Source organism: Macaca fascicularis, chromosome X (assembly GCF_037993035.2).
Source record: "Macaca fascicularis isolate 582-1 chromosome X, T2T-MFA8v1.1".
Classification (NCBI taxonomy): Eukaryota; Metazoa; Chordata; class Mammalia; order Primates; family Cercopithecidae; genus Macaca; species Macaca fascicularis.
In genome coordinates, this window is record NC_088395.1 from 162048645 (window position 1) to 162068995 (window position 20351).

General features: G+C 38.9%; 1 long non-coding RNA gene across 2 annotated transcripts; it reads left to right on the forward strand.

The window, feature by feature from the left end:
- The first annotated feature begins 1929 nt into the window (after positions 1–1929).
- On the forward strand, positions 1930–17871 carry LOC135969086 (uncharacterized). Of its 2 annotated transcripts, none has more exons than XR_012429964.1 (3): positions 1930–3455; positions 5471–5990; positions 17753–17871. It is a non-coding gene; the product is annotated as an uncharacterized lncRNA (long non-coding RNA). The 2 variants fall into 2 exon arrangements; XR_012429963.1 differs by lacking the exon at positions 17753–17871 and having other exon boundaries at positions 5471–5668; positions 5899–6123.
- Positions 17872–20351: the final 2480 nt, after the last annotated feature.

Genomic DNA, 20351 nt, shown 5'->3' on the forward strand with positions numbered 1-20351 from the left:
CTTTTAAAATATCTAGTATCTCAACTTTTGGGGACAATTTGAATATCTTAAGGCACTAAGTAACTGAGTTTTCTGAAAAGGGTGATGGGGGAACCATTAATTAATTAATTAATTAATCTCTGCTTTAAATATATTGTACCAGGTTTGTGTATTATAATTCACACTCAAAAAGTACAGATTTAATTTTGATATATTTTCTTTGAAGAAATAGCTTAACTACTCTTCAGTGCTGCATTTACGATGTGGCCAAATCTTTGAGATAAAATTATTTCTCTCTATGTAAATGAAGATGTTGTACTTTGAAAAATCATTCCTTTCGGCATTTTTAGATCTTTCTCAGTTTTCTTGAACCTTTTGTGCAAGAGCAATGACCTTATATTTCCACAATATTCCTATTAAACACTTAGCTGTGGGCCTGAAAGAAATGTGCAGTTCTGTTAGAAAAAAGGTGGAGAAGGTAGTATCACTATTCCTCTTTCATGGATGGGCAAACAGGTTCAGGAATTTTCCAGAACTGAGGTTTTCTATCTTATAATTGGGTGTTCTTTGTCTCACAACGTGCATTTCGTCCTTCTGTATGGATTTCTTTGCTGAGGCTGACTGTGAATTTTGGCTCTCACATGCTAAGTACACATTAATTTCTTATCCTTTATTCCCACATAGTGTACGAGTGATTTTGAGAGGGTCCTGGATGGCATGGTCCTCAGGTGCTTGGCAAAATGGGTCTGCTCTCTCCTAGGTAAGCCTGCCTCTAGGCCCTTTTCCATGTCCTGGCCTTCCCCAGCAGTCCCTGGGAGCCCTCTGCTGACCAAAACTCCACAGTGAAGCACCACCCGAATGGTGACCTGTTAAAGGTTCCCAGTTTAGGACATGTTATTCCTCTTCTGTAAAAACTGCACCACTTTCAGATAGACTCCCAGGCAAAGGCACAGAAAATTATGATTAGATTAATGATCTTTCAGAGGTTTCCTATCTCTGAGGTCATCTGAGCCAGTAGTTTTCAAAATGAGTTGCGGGCTTCATATCCTCAAATGTTGCATTTAAATTCTAGTTAAAAATAGTTTCACCACTGTATTTTTCCATTCTAAGACAGATTTTTTTCCATGCTTTACTTACTCTGGAGTTAGCCTGCATCTTACAATTGATCCACTGCATTTCATATGATGAGATCTCTTCTGTTCTTCTAAAAAATTATCAATAGTTTTGTGATGCATATTGATTTAATAGCATCTCAGAATGTAAAACATCCAGGTTACAATCATTAACTCTTCTACAATATTTACATGCAAGAAGGCAATATTTCTTTCTTTTTATAAGCCAAATTATATCTAGCAGAAACTCCCATGTGTCGAGATGTGGAAGATTCCAATTCACGGAAGTTTCTCGTCATATTCTGTGCCAGACACTGGAGGCTGGGATGGTGGCACTTCATGCTCCTCACCTTCCTGTCTCACTACTTTTCCTGTGACTGCTGACTGCTGGCCCTTTACTCTGAAGGGGGTGAGAGGACCACTGCCCTGGCACTGGGGAGGGGATGTTCCTCACAGCACAAGAAGTGCCAGGAAGGCAGCCGTCACATGCCGGAACCTTGGCCACACCAACCACATCTGGGGAACTGCACATAACTAGGGCCTAGCCCATTAGGAATGCTACTGTTCTGGGAACATCTCCCCGGCATCCTCATTTTGTTTTCCCATTGGCTAGTCCAGCTTAACTTAACCCTTAGATGATTCTAGATTTCCCTAGAAAATACCTAGGTGAGAGTTATCCAGGCAAATTCTCTTTTCCTCCTTTAAACCCCTAAAGGCTATATTTTGTGTGTGTGTGTGTGTGTGTGTGTGTGTGTGTGTGTGTGTGTGTGTGTGTGTGTATGTGTTACAGAAAGACCTAATCTGCAAAAGCACAGCTTGGCCTTCAGAAAATAGATGGGAAAAGGGCTGCTTTATTATTTCCTGGTGCCTCCAAAGCACACACAAAGAGGATATAAGTTAGTACTTTCTCTAATAATTCCATCTGTAACATTGAGCATTTAAATACCTTGCCCATACAAGTGCATCATAAAAGGTAGCATTAATGAAACAATTAAATGTCTCAACCTGTCTTCTTGTAAGCCATGAAATAAATTTCTCCCATTATCTCTATGTATATGTTTACCATTTGTGCAAATATACCACTGAATAGAGATTGTAGACAATTTTTATTTTGATGACAGTCCACTCATGTAAAATTACACACAAAAATAGTACTGTAACCCAGGTGCATTGCCAGATCCAAGTAAATGTGAGCCAAGGCCCATTTGTTCATGCATGTGTTTTTATGATTTTGTCTGTTCCTTTTCTGACTTAAATATTTATAATACAGAATGTGAGAAGAGGTAGCTCTTTGTAGTTATTTAGCTTTAAGACATAGAAAACTCTTCTAGAATCTTTAAAAAGTAATTGCAAGAATTTTTTGAAAGCTTCTTGAAATTACAAGTCAAGATTTTTAAAAAATTATTATTCTTTGAAACTACTTTTCTGTATACATCAAGATTTATCAATAGCATATAAAATAAATCAATAGCAACAAAATAAAATGGGAAAGGATGGTAATGGCCATCTCATATTGCTTATTTCTTTTTCTTTTTTTTTTTTTTTTGAGACAGAGCCTCGCTCTGTCGCCCAGGCTGGAGTGCAGTGGCCCCATCTCTGCTCACGGCAAGCTCCACCTCCCGGGTTCACACCATTCTCCTACCTCAGCCTCCCAAGTAGCTGGGACTACAGGCGCCTGCCACCTCGTTCAGCTAGTTTTTTTGTATTTTTTTTAGTAGAGACGGGGTTTCACCGTGTTAGCCAGGATGGTCTCGATCTCCTGACCTCATGATCCGCCCGTCTCAGCCTCCCAAAGTGCTGGGATTACAGGCTTGAGCCACCGTGCCTGGCCTTGCTTATTTCTTTTATAATAAATAAGTCATATAAATTGAGCTTACAAAAATATTTATATTAATAAAATTATAATTTACCATTGGTAATGTCTGAGTTTTTCTTGTACATTTTTATGTAGCAAGAAAAACAGTTTTTACTGTTAAAAATGGTTTTTAAAAAATCAGAGCAAGCCTAAGCCCCTTCATTTTATAAATACAATAACCTGAGGCTCATCAGTGCTGGTGACTCACACAGGCACACACTCAGCATTGCTGGATGTCAGCTCAGGATCCAGAATGCATTTGAACAATTCGTGCTAAATTAATAAATGCACTTTAATATAGGCCCATATTAATCCCAAAATAACTAAACCTGTGGAATTTGTAAAATAAGATGTTTATGAATGAGGACATGGCATTTTGACTTAGTTCTGATTCCCCCCTTTCTGAAAGCAGAATCTACAGTCTATTTTCCCATTGCTAGATTTCAGAGGAGAGCCTGGTGTCACTTACAGCAGACATTGCAGATGCCTCAGCATTTCGGATGAAGACGGTAAAGACCTTCTTTGTTTCAAAAAAACCTTTGTTTTCCAGGGGAGAAAACACAGGTTGGATCTAAACTCAATCCTCCTATTGAAATATTTTAATGACACTGAAAGAGGTTGTTGCATTTGGCAGGTGCAGGTGGAGCTGTGCAGTCCTGCACTGAAGCCCTGCAGTCCTGACTTCTCAGTGGAGCTAGAGGAGAATTATATTAATGTGTTTGCACTACTTGCTCAATTGTAAAGCATAACAAATATATTTAAGGCATGTTTTTAAAATGAGAATAAAATAGTTTAACAATGTTTACACACCTATTTTAGTTATTACATTCTCTAATCTATTTTTATCCTCACAACCATGGAAGTGCTCCACCATCTCCATTTCAGGAAGTAGACAGTAACTGAACAACACTATCTTCTTTTAAAAAACATTTATTTCATTATGAAAGTTTATGGTTTATGTAATTAATACCTTTTTGTGGTCTGCATTCAATGGGTGTGGGCATCTGCACACTGTCGTGGGTCCACTATTGTGAAATTGCACACAGTGGTCTCACTGCCCTAAACAGCCAGGGCTCTCTGCCCATCCATCCTTTCCTCTCCCCAACCCCTGTCAACCACTGATTATTTTGCTATCTATGTAATTTTCCCTTTTCCAAAATGTCACATAATGCCCACAGCAATGAATGCGAGTTTCTGTTGCTCCACATCCTCACCAGCATTTGCTGTTTTTGGTCTTGTGGATTTTGGCCATTCTAATAGGTATGTAGTGGTATCTTACTGTTGTCTTAATTGGCAATTCCTAGTAACACATTATACAGAGCATCTTTTCATATACTTAATTTCCATCTGCATAAATGTTCAGCTTTTACCCATTTTTAATTGGGTTGTTTGTTTTCTTATTGAGTTTTAAGAGTTCTTTGCATATTTCAGATATGAATCCTTAGATATAGTTTGCAAATATTTTCTCACAGTCTCTGGTTTGTCTTTTTATTCTCTTAACAGTATCTTTCACAAAACTAAAGTTTTTTTATGTTAAAGTTCAAGTTCCCAATTTTTTTCTTCGTGAATAATGCTTTTGGTGTTGTATCTAAAAGAATCACCAAATCCGAGGTTATCTAGAGTTTTTCCTTATGTTATCTTCTAGGAGTTTGAAAATTTTGCTTTTCATATATTGATCTAATATCTACTTTGCATTAACTTTTGTAAAAGGTGTAAGGTCTGTTTATAGATTCTTTTTTTTTTTTTTTTTTGCACATGGATGTCCATTTGTTCCAGCATCATTTGTTAAAAAGACTCTCCTCTCTCCATTGAATTGCCTTTGCTCCTTTGTCAGAGATCAGCTGGCTGTATTTCAGTCTGTTTCTGGGCTCTTTGTTTTGTTTCACTGACGTATGTGTATATGTCTTCTGTTTTGCCTTCAGTTTAAAAAAATGTAATTGCTACCTCAATTTGCTTATGAATTCTCATTTGTAAACAGAAGAGCGTAAATTAATGCCTGAGTATATTTTAGGGTAGATGTTGCCTTGAATACAATGAGCAGAATGAGTTATAATTTTAAAGTGAATATAAAAATTTGACCATAGTGGTAACAGATTTGCGAACTAGTGATATCAATGACAGAGTCCATTGCAATATTGCTTCATCCTTTGGCTCAGCTCTGCTTCACACCAGGTAACTACCAATCCCTTTTGTGATTAGTTCAAGGATTTCTGTGGGGTGGAAAGTAGAAATACGATATCAGTGGAGGGAGAGAAGGCAGTTTCCCAGACTGGGAGCAGTCAGATCTCCAGTGGGTCCCAACACTGCTCTGTGGCAATATCTAGAGGGTGATGGAAACAGAGACAGGGTGCAAATGAGGTGGGTGCTGGCCCTAGGGTTCCCAGTGTTTCCTGGTTCCCATGGTCTATAAGACGTCTGAAATGAGACCTTCCGGGCTTTGGGGGGCCCCTGTGGAATTGGAAAATGAGGAAGTGAGCAGTGACGATCTAGACTGATTATTAGAGGTACGTCTCTCATTTTTCAGTAACCAAGGAGCCTTTGATTAGTAGTGAAATTGTGGCACCCCAACAATGGTGGAGTGGAATATCCTGCTACTCTGGAGGGGTGATGGCTCAGGGTCAAGACTGAACTAATTAGAAAAAGAAATGCACTCCAGGAATATCAAGTCCAAAACGAAGCTCTTCAAACCATCTGGGAAGAGAAAACAGCATGACAAGGAAAGGTATATTTGTCTGATCCCAGGAATCAATATAAACATCCATGATAACCCCACCTATTTTTTAAATATATGATTTGGATGAAACAAGAGAAAGAGACTGATTGTTGCTGAGTCCCTGCTGCAGTCCCGATACAGCTGGAGATGCCCTGCTCCCCTGCTCCCCCGCTCCCCCGCTCCCCCGCTCCCCCGCTCTCCTGCTCTCCTGCTCTCTTTATTTTGTTGATGCTCATGAGGACCCTGATGTCTGAGGAAGAAGGTTCCCGTCCAGCTCTGCCCCTGGTGTGTCACGTGCCGGCCTTGTCAACGCACACGAGAACCTGACAGGGTGAGTGTTATAACCCCAATCATAGAAAAGGAAACGTCTCTAAAGTCTTTAGCATCTTGCCCGAGTTCGGACACTTAGCAGAGGCCTGAGTTTAGATGCAGCCCCGTCTTGCTCTTTGACAGCCTCAGCACCACGTGCCCTGGGTGACCCATGCAGAGTCACTGACAACCCTCTTGGTTGGCTCATGGCACAGCGTGGAGCGAAATGGCCCACTGACTTTTCCAGACACTTTGACAATTCGTGATATAGTTTATGCGGTCACTCCCAGTGAGTTCTATTGTTCAGTTTAATAGAATACCTAATTCTGTGTTTATTATGAATAAAGGGAGATTTCTTGTGGTTTTTAAGAATATGAAGGATATCTATTTTGTATACAAGTTGGAAGTTCCAATACTATAGGAAGCATAAGTGCAGGTTTTAATGATGGGTCTTTTATAAGACTGAATTCACATCAAACTGAATCAGTAACTCCGGCTGTATGAACAGGGTGAGACATTAAACATTTAATGAAAAGAATTCCTTTCTTAGGTTACAGCAAGGACTAAATATGTCTAATTATCATTCCCGCTAAGAAGATGTATTGTGATATTTGCAGTTAATCACTCATTCAGTTCCAAGGGTATTTATTAATTGTCTGCTCTGGGCATAACAACAATTGGAAGCAGTATGTTCACATGAAAAAAAAACTTACCTGAGGCTCTAAGTCACAACTTTCCATGACCAGCACACATTTCTGATTTGAAATACATATCTAAAGCTTCAAATGCATAAATAGATATCCCAATCTAGAACTAAGTTAATAGTTGCTTAGAATTAATTGTTTAAATTATCCTGGGAACCAGAAAGATATGTCTACATGAAACAATAAAGGTTATATTAGAATTAATAAACTTTAGAAGACCATTTTAATCTTAATATATAAGCATACTACCTAGGCACACTGTTTAAATACATCTGCAACCTACTATTTTTAGATTTAGGTAAATCATTAATCCTTAAATTTGGAAGATTCCAGTGTTAGAGCTCTAGACTATGAAACTTGGAAGTTTTCCTAAAATTTTTGAGTTTTTATCCAGAAATACATATTTTCCTGGCACTGAGAACTGCAAGAAATTTCACTTGGAGTCTCCAAATAGTCAGCCATGTGTGATGTCAACATCAGTGTAATAGATACTATCACAAACATCCTGTGACTTTCATTTTTTTTTATATACTTTAAGTTCTGGGATACATGAGCAGAACGTGCAGGTTTGTTACACAGGTATACACGTGCCATGGTGGTTTGCTACACCTGTCAACCTGTCATCTATGTTAGGTATTTCTCCTAATGCCATCCTTCCCCTAGGCCCCGACCCTGCAACAGGCCCCCGTGTGTGATGTTCCCCTCCCTGTGTCCATGTGTTCTCATTGTTCACCTCCCACTTATGAGTGAGAACATGCGGTGTTTGCTTTTCTGTTCCTGTGTTAGTTTGCCAAGAATGATGGTTTCCAGCTTCATCATGTCCCTGCAAAGGACATGAACTCATCCTTTTTTATGACTGCATAGTATTCCATGATGTATATGTGCCACATTTTCTTTATTCAGTCTATCATTGATGGGCATTTGGGTTGGTTCCCAGTCTTTGCTATTGTGAATAGTGCTGCAGTAAACATACGTGTGCATGTGTCTTTATAGTAGAATGATTTATAACCCTTTGGGTATATACCCAGTAATGGGATTGCTGGAGCAAATGGTATTTCTGGTTCTAGATCCTTGAGGAATTGCCACACTGTCTTCCACAATGGTTGAACTAATTTACAGTCTCACCAACAGTGTAAAAGTGTTCCTATTTCTCCACATCCTCTCCAGCATCTGTTGTTTCCTGACTTTTTAACGATCGCCATTCTAACTAACATGAGTTGGTATCTCATGGTGGTTTTGATTTGCATTTCTCTAATGACCAGTAATGATGAGCCTTTGTTCATATGTTTCTTGGCCACATAAATGTCTTCTTTTGAGAAGTGTCTGTTCATATCCTTCACCCACTTCTTGATGGGTTTTTTTTCTCCTTGTAAATTTGTTTAAGTTCCTTGTAGATTGTGGATATTAGCCCTTTGTCTGATGGATAGATTGCAAACATTTTCTCCCATTCTGTAGGTTGCCTGTTCACTCTGATGAGAGTTTCTTTTGCTGTGCACAAGCTCTTTCGTTTAATTAGATCCCATTTGTAAATTTTGGCTTTTGTTGTCGTTGCTTTTGGCGTTTTAGTCATGAAGTCTTTGGCCATGCCTATGTCCTGAATGATATTGCCTAGGTTTTCTTCTAGGGTTTTTATGGTTTTAGGTCTTATGTTTAAGTCTTTAATCCATCTTGAGTTAATTTTTGTATAAGGTGTAAGGAAGGGGTCTAGTTTCAGTTTTCTGCATATGGCTAGCCAGTTTTCCCAACACCATTTATTAAATAGGAAATCCTTTCCCCATTGCTTGTTTTTGTCAGGGTAGTCAGGCATCCTAAACTTTAAAATTTAAGAACTTACATTTTTTTTAAAGTAACTGGCAACTGACAATCATTTAAAAATCCATAACCTAAAAAAATAATAATTCCTCCTAAGTTTTCAACCAAGAGAAGTGAAAATCTGTTGACACAAAATCTGAATATAAGTATTCATAACAACTTTCTTCTTAATAGCCAAATATTTTTAAAATAGTCTATCACTGAAGAGTAGATAAGCTGTAATATATTCCTACAACGGTTACTGCCCAACATAAGAATGACATATACACTGGAAATCACATGGACGTATCTCAAAGGCATTAGAATACATGAAAGAAACTAGGTATAAGAGAATATTCTATATGATTCCATTTATATCAAATACTTCTTTTTTGAGATAACATCTCACTCTGTCACCAAGGCTGGAGTGCAGTGATGTGATCACAGATCACCGCAGCCTTGACCTCCCAGGCTCAGGTGATTCTTCAGCCTCCTGAGTATCTGAGACCAAAGGGGTTGGGACCAAAGGGGTGTGCCACCACACCTGGCTAATTTGTGTGTGTGTGTGTGTGTGTGTGTGTGTGTGTGTGTTTTAAGATATGGGGTTTTGCCATGTTGCCCAGGCTGGTCTCAAGTTCCTGGGCTCAAGTGATCCCCGCTTCTCAATCTAGTGCTAGGATTACAGACCTGAGTCATTGCATGTGGCCTGTATCATATTCTAAGACAAACAAAACTAGAGTGAAAGAAAGCAACTGCCGGAAGCTGTGGTGTGGGGCAGGGGTCACTGACTACAGCAGCATGCAAGAGAATTTTGGGGGTAATGAAATGTATTTTAATGGTACTGTTGTGTACATGACTATATGTATATTTGTCAAAATGCATTGATTTGTACACTTAAAATTACTAAATTTTGTTATATGTAAATTAAACTCAATTAGATAATAAAAAATAAACTTTTGATCCTGAAAAAATACCTACCTACATACAAACTACCTCTGAAACAAACTACTTTTTCAGAATTTCTAATTTAAATATTCAGAAATATGAATGATGATGATGAATTTTAACAAGGCTTACATAATTCAATTCTGTTTTGGATCATGTCTGAGAGGCATATTAGCTGCTGGACTTATTTGGATTTCCTTACCTCCTTTGCATATGAAAAAATAAGAGGTTGAGACAGAAACAAGATATGTAATTTATGTACAATGAAACTTTCTACTGCCCAGGAGATGAGGCTTTCTATTGTCCAATGAATTGTGCCTGGCAGCACAATTCACTGCTTCACAATTCATCGTTCTTTTTACCCTCAGAGCATCCTTGAAATGATTGACTCAACCATGAGAGAAACACTGTAAATATTCTCAGATGCAAACTCACAGTACCAGCTTCACAGAACACCTGCAGGTGCAAGTAACTAAAAATCCAGCTCAATTTTACTTTAAATACAAGGGAATTTATTGACTCAGGTGGGTAGTTCAGAAGGAGGCCAGGCTTCAGTGTGAATCTGAGCACAGAAGCTCATGGATGCTACCAGGACTCAGTCTCTTCCCAATTTTCTGCTCTGCCTTCAGTGAAGTCAGAATAATTCTGCATGTGGCAAAATCTCCAGGAACAATTTCTGAGGTTGCATTCTTCACCAAAGAGGGAGCATGAACAAGCACACCCTTGTTCCTAACAACCTAGCGCAACTTGTATTTGACTCTAATTGGAACAACTCAGACCCCGCCCATCCCAAAGTCCATTAGGGGGACCAAGGGAGTGCTGTGTGGCACCTGGCATGAGCCTCAGTTATGCACTCACTTTGGAACCAGTAACTGTGACACAGGGTGAGACAGTGCTGGTTAAGTCAACCGGGACCCACCCCATGTTTCAAACCACGTGACTGAATAATTCAGGGCTCTGTTAGGAAGGAGAAAGGGGGATGCTTCTTAAATAGCACCCACCAGTCAACTACAATTTAATTTGACAGGAACCCGGAGGCCCTGCCATAGAAATCTCTCACAGTTGCTTGGAATGAGAGCACTCAATACAAAAATCCTATGGTAGCAACCCTATGGCCTCAAGGGCGCCACGCAGTTGGTGTGGAGGGTGGGGCAAGGAGGGTGGGGAAGGGCTCAGGGTCTTCTGAAGATGAAGCCAAAGAACAGATGGCACTGACTTAGCAGAGTGGAAAATGTTTAACCCCAAGAGATTCCTACAGAGGCAGCTAAGCCACACCACAGACTCCTAGAAGGGCTTGTGTTAGGGTTCCCAAGTGTCTAGGTAAGCTGAGGAGATGGTGAGGCAGACACAGAGGGTCGGTTCAAAGCACATTGGGAAGACTGATCCCAAGACCCCTCAGTCCACACTGGCAGTCAAATGCTCCTCCCTGACATCAGAAAAAGAAACAATTTATTTTCTTCAGATACTGAAACAGAACTTTTCTAAGCTCCAGGACACTGGATAATGCTGCTTATGCAAAGACAGTATTTAGTGAAAGCCAATTTACTGAGCAGGGAGATCAGCGGATTCTTTCTCCCTCTTGGCTCCCAGAATGCTGGGATCAGCTTGTAGTCTTAGGAGATTGGCGACCTCTTTTTGGAGAGGATCTGCAGATACCAACATTTTCAGGGTTTCCTCAGGTCCAGGAGTGCCAGGCTCCTGTGGACTCTTCCTTTGGGGAAGCAAAAGAAGACTCCATCTGTACACACAGAATGCATTAATTATATTTTCTTATTTTCTGTTTTCTTGACGCTCTAGCATCTAGTCTATACTGGGAAAAGATTGTCTTTCCCAGGACCAGCCAATTAAACTACCAATTCAGAACCCATACTCCTAACCACCTACTTTATCTAGCTCTGATACTGTAGGAGACAATACCGCCCTTCCTTAATCACCACAGGGTGAGGTACTAGACAACTAGAAATGGCCCCTATGCCCCAGAGCCTGCTGAAGCTATTAACGCTGGGCAGCCTAAGCCTGCCTGCCCTGCCTGCCCTTGCTGTCCCACAGAGACTACAGCAGAGGATCCTGCCGGTGCCTTCCCCTCTCCTGCCTCTGCCTGGGGCGTCCCTGTGCCTCCTATTTCTAGGGATCTGTGAGTTTGAATGGGACAGTCACTTCCATGTCTCCAGGTCTTAACATCCCTGGTTAAAACAAATTCTGAGTACATTTTAAAACAGAAGGCTTCCAATGGAATCTTTAAAACCCTTATATGGACAATTTTAAACATATATGTAAATAAACATGAATATAACCAACCCCTGTATATCTATAACCCTTCAGAACAACAAGAAACACATGGACAATTCTGTTGTATTATGGCTAAAAGGTAGCCATGGACACGAAATGAAGACAAGAAGTCTTTGGAATAAGTGATCCCATCACAATGAATCAATTTTCCATTGGAACATATTTTTACAAAGTCACTGTTTTGAAAATATTTAGCCATGAATTGAAACAGAGTCTGTAAGGTTTTTTTTCCCGGTCTAAGGCGAACAGCATTTTAAAGAATGAACCAGGACACAACTACAGCACAAGAAAAAAGTATGATAATTAAGTTTACACATATGTGTGACTACTCTAACAGAAAACATGTAAAGAGCATTTGTTTTGATTTATATATCAATCTGTACTGTTTAATTTTTTGTGTCATAAATGCTCTTATTTAAAAAAACAGGACTAGTTAACAGTGTCAATTACTAGTAATTCGTGGTATAAATAATTAAACAAAGAAGTATTCAAAAATTATAACTGTTTTCAATAAAGTTTTATTTTACATCATTTTTTTTTACTTACTCAGAAATTGCCCCCCCAAAAATGCAGAGATTTCCCATGTAGCTGCAACCTAGTTTCATCTCTTATTAACATCTTCTATCAGTGTGTCTCACATGGCTTATTAATATCTTACATAATTTGCCATAGTTAATGAACCAATACTGATAGACTATTATTAACTAAAGTTCATATTTCATTTGGATGCCCTTGGTTCTGTCTTACTCTGACCCAGGATCCCATCCAGGATCACGCATGACATGTGGTCATCACGTCCCTGTGGGCTCTTCCTGGCTGTGACAGTGTGTCAGGCTTTCCATGTCATGATGACCTTGATAGTACTGAGGAGGATTGGTCAGGAATTTTGTAGAATGTCCCCCATTGTCACTGCATGTTCTCAAGGTGAACTGTCACCTTTTATGTTCACTTGAATCATTTGGAAGAGCTACTGTTTGTCAGGTTTCTCCACTGTGAAGTTATTTTTCCTCCTTGCCCATACTGCATGTGTTCTTTTGGAGCAAGTCACTGTGCAGAGCCCACACTTACGGAGTGAGGAGTTGGCTCCACATTATTGATGGCTGAGTGTCTACATCAATTACTTGGAATTCTTTTGCAAAGGAGATTTCTATGCAACTCTGTTTTCTTATTCACCTGTGTATACAAATACAGACACCTAGATAATTACTTTCAGCTTTAATTATTATTCAACACTACAATTCATTCCTGTGTTGGCCATCAGTAGCTGTTTTTATTGGCTATTATTTTTCTTTGATATATTTTAATTTTTTTTAGTACTTACTTTCTGATACTTCAAGATTATCCCGACTCCTATATTTACTGTCCCAGTTCTAGTATCAGACATTTCTTCAAAGAGCCTCATTCCTTTCAGAATGGTAGGAAAACTTACATCTGGCTGCCGAATGAGCACATTGTTGAATGAGCACTTGTTCCTCATTAGCAATGCTAGGAAGTATATGTGTGTGTGTAACCTACCTATACACACGTAATTATAAAGTTTTCTACGTAGAACTGTGTGTATCTATATTAAACTAAACATAAGTTTACGTTCATGTCTCCACCTCTGATCTAATAGCACATGAATCATTCTAGCCTTCTCCCCGTGCTAATTTGTAACCTCCCACTTCAACAGTGAGAAACCTGGTTACTACCATCTGCGACTTATGTAAGTCATTGTTGTATTCCAGATACAGATACTGTGGTTTTACAATTGTTCACAATTGCTTCTGTTGGAAAGAATTTTATAAAATAGAATCCAGTGATGAAGTATAGTTTGTTTGCCTTCAGCATACGGATTCTATTAATTTTCAAAGTGACTTAGGTCAACACCATTTTCCCTACACCTTCAGTGAGTCTTTTCCTACATTTGTGTCTTAGTCTGTTTTGTGCTTCTGTAACAGAATACCTGAGGCTGGGTAATTTATAAATAAAAAAGGTCCTTTTGGCTCACAATACTGGTGGCTGGAATGTCTGAGATTGGGCAGTTGCATCTGGTGGAGTCTCAGTCTTTTTCACCTCATGGTGGAAAGTGGAAGGGGAGCAAGGGGTGCACCAGAGATCACATAGCAAGAACGAAAGCAAGAGGGAAGCCAAGGAACCCAGACTCTTGTTAACTACCTACTCCTGCAGGAATTAATCCATTCCTGTGAGAGCAGAACTCACTCATCCCCATGGAGAACATTAATCTATTCATGAGGGATCCGTCCCCATGACCCAAACACCTTCCACTAGGCCCCACTGCCCCACACTGCCACATTGGGGGTCAAATTTCAACACGAGTTTTTGCAGGGACAAACCACATCCAAACCACAGTAATGTGTAGCATAGTTAAATTATTTTTCACATGATGTATTCTGTCCTGGGATACTCCACATCCTGAGTAATTTTGTTTAATTTGAAGAGAGTTTGATTTACCCATTTGGTTGTAAAATTCTGCGTATTTTGACCAGTGCATTGTGGTAGGTATCCCACTATTAAAGTATCATATGAAATGCTTGAAACCCCCACCCCATGGAGCCAATGGTTTCCCATCTGTGTAGTTTGCTTTCTGCAGTGTCTCATTAAATGAGGTCACACTGTGTGTATTCTCCTCAGACTGTCTTCTTCCACTTAGCAATGTGCATACAAGATTCACTCATGTCTTTGTGTGAGTTGATAGCTTGTTCCTTTCTATGGCTAAATAGTATTCCATTGCATGAATGTACCACAGTTTGGTTATGCATTTTGGGGAGCAAAACCTACCTCTTCTAACTTTGTTCCAGGGTTGGAGACCTTCAAATTAACTGACAATAGTTACATTAGTAGGAGAGACAATACTTGGCTTCTTATTCCACAAGTATCATTGTGGGACAAAATTCATCAGATGGCAGGATCCAGTTTACAAAGAGGTAAAAATAGCCCCAAAACAAGAAACAAGACTAGAATCTGATAACCCACAATAACTATAGCTTTCCTTAAAAAAAAATTTTTTTTTCAAGACAGGGTCTGGCTCTGTCACCCAGGCTGGAGTGCAAAGGTGCAACAATCTCGGCTCACTGTAACCTCTACCTCCTTGGTGCAAGTGATCCTCCCTCCTCAGCCTCCTGATTAGCTGGGACTACAGGCACATATCATCGTGCCCATTTAATTTTTATATTTTTGGTAGAGACGGGGTTTCCAACATGTTGCCTAGGCTGATCTAGAACTCCTGGCCTCCCAAAGTGCTGGAATTATAGGCATGTGCCACCATGCCCGGCCAAGTTATAGTTTTCCATTGAAACATAAAATTATTCTCTGTAGTAACCATCATTTTTGACCATAATCAAAGTAAGACTATTCTTGTTTTAAATTCAAGTATAGTTTTGTTAGATTTTGCTTGATTATTTACGTAAGTGCAGCAAGAACAGGAGATGAGCACATAGGTGCTTTCAAGTTTCTTTGCTGGAAGTTTTCATACAGAATCTCAGATTTGACTTTTAAAGGCCTCATTCAGGCTAAAAGCCAAGCTAAGAACATACTATCAAATTTCAGCTGCAGTCCTTATAGCTTTGTGTGAATTCCTCTCTTCTTGAGTCCCCCCAAATATCCCTAAATTCCTGGGCCTACCAGGAAATGACTTTCTTTACTAACCTGTAAGGCTGTGAACCCTGTAATGTAAGTATCAGGCTGACTTTTCTCAGAGTGCTGTTGGGAACGAAGTTTTTGGTGTTCTAAAAAAAAAAAAAAAAAATTAACATGGGAACAAATAATCTCTTAGCAAGGCGAGCTTTACTTTCTGCAGAAAGGGTGCTACTCAATAGCTGTCCAGCCACAAGAGCACACCGAACAAAGGAGACAGAGTTACTTATAACCTGATGTGTCTACCCTACTGCTGTGTCCAGTTACCATTGGCTGGAATAGGACCTCACATTTTACATTTTACCCAATTGGCTATTAGTTTAAAACTTTCTTAATTAGGTAAGGGGAATAGAACAAAGAAAGAAAAGGAAGTTGCCAGGGATAGTTAAGGAAGCATCTCCAAATAAGGAATGGCATACACTATGGGCTGGGGCTTGTCTAGTTCTGTCCAGGCATGCCGGAGCAAGCTAGGACAACTGATTTGGAACACACACACACACACACACACACACACACACACACACACACACACAGTGGATAGCAATCTTATAGTAAGAAATTGTGACTTTTTACAATCTTTGAAGAAGAACTTTCCCATTTCTCACAGTATTTTGTAAGCATTGTCTCCATAATAGTCAACCCTACTTCCTTAAAATTGCTGGTCGTAACTGATCTTAGGTACACTTCTAAAATATGATGTTCCAGTAAAAATCTTGATAATATAACCAAATTTTCCAATTATGTCCTGTTATAAGGTGAACAGATTCTTACTGGACTTTTGCTAATAACTATATCATCATGAAAAAAAGAGTATTCAGTAAGAATTTCAAAATTCTGGAGAGATTAGGCAGGGAAAAAAATGTAAACGCTTCATTTCTGTTTACAAAAGTATAATCTACCAAATTGTTGTAAGTTACAGTTAAATTAAGAGAAAGAGATTTCTTAAATTCAGAAACTAGAACATTAAAGAACCAGCAATGCTCTAAAAAGCTATAAAATTATAATCAATTTTCATCAGTTCATTCAGTGCCACGTAATCAATTCCCGTCTTGCTGGATCTTGGGTTAGCAGTCTCATGACCCCATCAATTTCTCCACCAGGCTTCTGGAGATCTTCACTGAGTCAAGTGTATGGTCTTAAAGTTATTTAAGCAATATCATCAGAAGTCTTTAACCAGAGTACCTGTCATACTCTTTTCCATGAGTCTCAGAGGGAGTCCTGTATCGGAGATGAACATTCTGACCTGTAGCTGATCGCAGGAGCTTTCAAGAAAGCATCAGGGAGAAATAATATCTAAATGACAAAGAGTATGAAATGGCTGTGATTATACCACAGTTGACAAGGATATTTGATTTTTTCTGTGGCATACAACATTTATTTATTTATTTATTTAGAAACAGAGTCTCGCTCTGTCACCCAGGCTTGAGTACAATGGCGTGATCTCAGCACACTGCAAGCTCCGCCTCCCAGGTTCACGCCATTCTCCTCCCTCAGCCTCCCGAGTAGCTGTGACTACAGGTGTCCGCCACCACGCCCAGCTAATTTTTTGTATTTTTAGTAGAGATGGGGTTTCACCGTGTTAGCCAGGATGGTCTTGATCTCCTGACCTTGTGATCCACCCACCTCGGCCTCCCAAAGTGCTGGGATTACAGGCATAAGCCACTGCACCCGGCACAACATTTAAAATAATAATTGGAATTATGACTCATAACTCTATACTGGCACATAGCATGGATAAGGAGGACATTGACAAATTTCCAGGAATTTTATATAATTTCTGAAAACAACATTTTACTGATACAAATATAACACAGGGAAGGTTAGATATCTCTTTTTATTTGTATTTTTTGTAAGGTTTTCCTTATAAAAAATACATCCTACTTTATTTGTGAATCATGCCCTACTTTTCTTGCATGCTTTGCATAGAGTTGTTTCTAGTTATTCTATTGCTTCTAGTAGTTTTATTTACACATATTGATTATAATTTTAATACTTAGTAATCTTTTATTTTCCAGAGAAAACTAACAAGTAAACAGTTATAAACTGTCATATATTAGCATTCCATAGTAGGTTAGAAAATGTATGAGTATACCATCTCCCAACATCTACATGGATGTGTTTCCTCATCGTACAATTTCTCATTGTGGTAGACAAAAACATGTTTATGAATGGTCCAAAATATCTTTAGTCTCTCTGTAAAAATAAGAAGCGAAAATTATATAAACTTGAATTATTTATGTTCAGTAATTAATGTTTTAGTATTGTATCTTATTTATAAATGGTCTAGATATTTAATGCAAATCTTTTACTTAGCTTAACTTTAAGGTTAAAAATTACCAAAAGTATTTTGGAAACTACTATTAAGCAGATTTACAATAAACAAATTATTTTTGAAATAATGTTTTTCGCTTTTCACAAGATGGCACCGAAAGTGAAGAAGGAAGTTCCTGCCCCTCCTAAAGCCAAAGCCAAAGCCAAAGCTTTAAAGGCCAAGAAGGCAGTGTTGAAAGGTGTCCACAGCAACATACAGAAAAGAAGATCCGCATGTCATTCACCTTGAGGTGGCCCAAGACACTGCGACTCCGGAGGCAGCCCACATATCCTCGGAAGATCACCCCCAGGAGAAACAAGCTTGACCACTATGCTATCATCAAGTTTCCACTGACCACTGAGTCGGCCATGAAGAAGATAGAAGAAAACAACATACTTGTGTTCATTGTGGATGTTAAAGCCAGCAAGCACCAGATTAAACAGGCTGTGAAGAAGCTCTGGGACATGGATGTGGCCACAGTCAACATCCTGATTCGACCTGATAAAGAGAAGAAGGCATATGTTCGACTCGCTCCTGATTATGATGCTTTGGATGTTGCAACAAAATTAGGATCATCTAAACCGAGTCCAACTGACTAACTCTAAATATATGTATATCTTTTCACCATAAAAAAGAAATAATGTTTTTCATAAGAATGACAACTTAATTAGAATCAAATTTAAAAGCTTTAAGATTTTACGTTTCTAGTAAGTATAATATTAGCTTATTTGAGTAGAACTCAAGCAGAATAGGAATTTATGTTTGTTTTATATTCGATAGTGGTAACTTTGAAGACATAGTTGTTTTATTACACCAAAAATATTATATTAACCTTATTTAACTAAGTTTTATCCAAATCGTGTTAACTTAAAAAACATTTGACCAGTTCCTATATTTCTAGGAGTTTGGTGAATATTTATTTATAAATGCTTATGTTTTTCCAAGCCAAGTTAGAACAGTTTTAAAGAATTTTATAAATGAATTTTGCAACGCTAACCTGAGTTAAGAAAATATCACATATACATAACACACATTAATAGACATACAAACACAAATAGAGATTTCATAGCTTTCATCCTGAAATTTCAGGCATGAATCAGGCATAAATATTCTGATGGTTAATTTTAGACATCTACTTGATTGGATTAAGAGACACACAGCTGGTAAAACACAATTTCTGGGCATATGTGTGAGGGTATTTCTGGAAGACACTGAGATAACCCTGACCCAATGTAGATGGGCACAGATATGGTTTTGCTGTGTCCCCACTCAGATCTCATCTTGAATTGTAGTTCTTATAATTCCTACATGTCGTGGGAGGGACCCAGTTGGAGGTGATTGAATCATGGTGGTGGTTACTGCCATGCTGTTCTCATGATAGTGAGTGAGTTCTCATGATCTGATGTTTTTATAAGGAGCTTTTCCCATTTGGCTCAGCACTTCTCCTTGTTGCTGCCATGTGAAGAAGGACGTCTTTGCTTCCCCTTCCACCATGGTTGTGAGGCCCCTCCAGCCATGTGGAACTGTCAGTGCATTAAACCTCTTTGTTCTTTATAAATTGCTCAGACTCGGGTATTTCTTCATAGCAGTGTATAAATGGATGAATACAGGCACCATCCAATTGGTTGAGAACCCAGATAGAACAAAAAGGAAGAGGAAAGGGGAATTATCTCCTTCTGAAATGGAAACATCCTTCTTCTCCTGCCCTTGACATCAGAACTTTAGGGTCTCAGGCCTTTGGCCTCAGAATGAGAGTTACACCATTGGCTTCCCTCATTCTGAGTCCTTTTGACCTGGACTGAGCCATGCTACGCTTTCCTAGTTCTCCAACTTGGCGATAGGCTATCGTGGAACTTCTCAGCCTCCATAATTATGTGAACCAATTCCCCTAATGAGTCTTCTCTCATCTATCTATCTACATATATCACATTGATTCTGCCTTTTGGGAGAACCCTGACTAATGTGATTACAATAATACAAAATTTACTAGTTTATACAGAAGACTTGGTTTTTGTCTTTGCCCCATTTTTTATTTGTATTATAACTGTGTTTCTAGAAAATGGAACAAGTTTTTACCTTCTTCATATGAGGGCTAAAGCTTTTTTCTCGCTAATAATTTTGTAGATTTGTAAGATTTTCTTTTGTTTTGACATAAAATCTTACAGAGGCTGAGAAATAATTTTTTTTTCTGTTTTATTTTTCAGCCCCAGGTGTTTGCTTTTGCAGATTCTTGAGCATGTTGAGAGCCTCCAAGGCATGGATCAGGGTGCCTAAAGTTTCAGTGATTGTAGGGAGTTGAGAGACTCAAATGGGAAGGGAAAGATCTAAAAGGAGGCAGTTTGGAAGATAAAAATTTTCTCAAAGGAGCCATTTAAGTTCTAAATAATTCTTATTCTTAGTAAAGTCATGCAAACAGGAAAGGAAGTAGACAGAATTAGCTCCATATTGGTGGAACACATAGTCAGCAGAGGTTTGAGAAGGGAGAATTTAGTCAACTGAGAAGTTCCCATGAAAAGAGCAAGATCAAGATCTCAGAGACACCATGAAACAAAAAGCCAGGAATAACTTCCAACCCAAGAGGAGAACACAGAGGCCTCAAAACCAAAGCTAGGATAAGAAACTTGTATCCCAAGAGTTACCTTCCAGACAAAGAAGCCTGAGATTCCAACCCAGCTTCACAGAGTACTCACTCAAAATGTTACTGAAA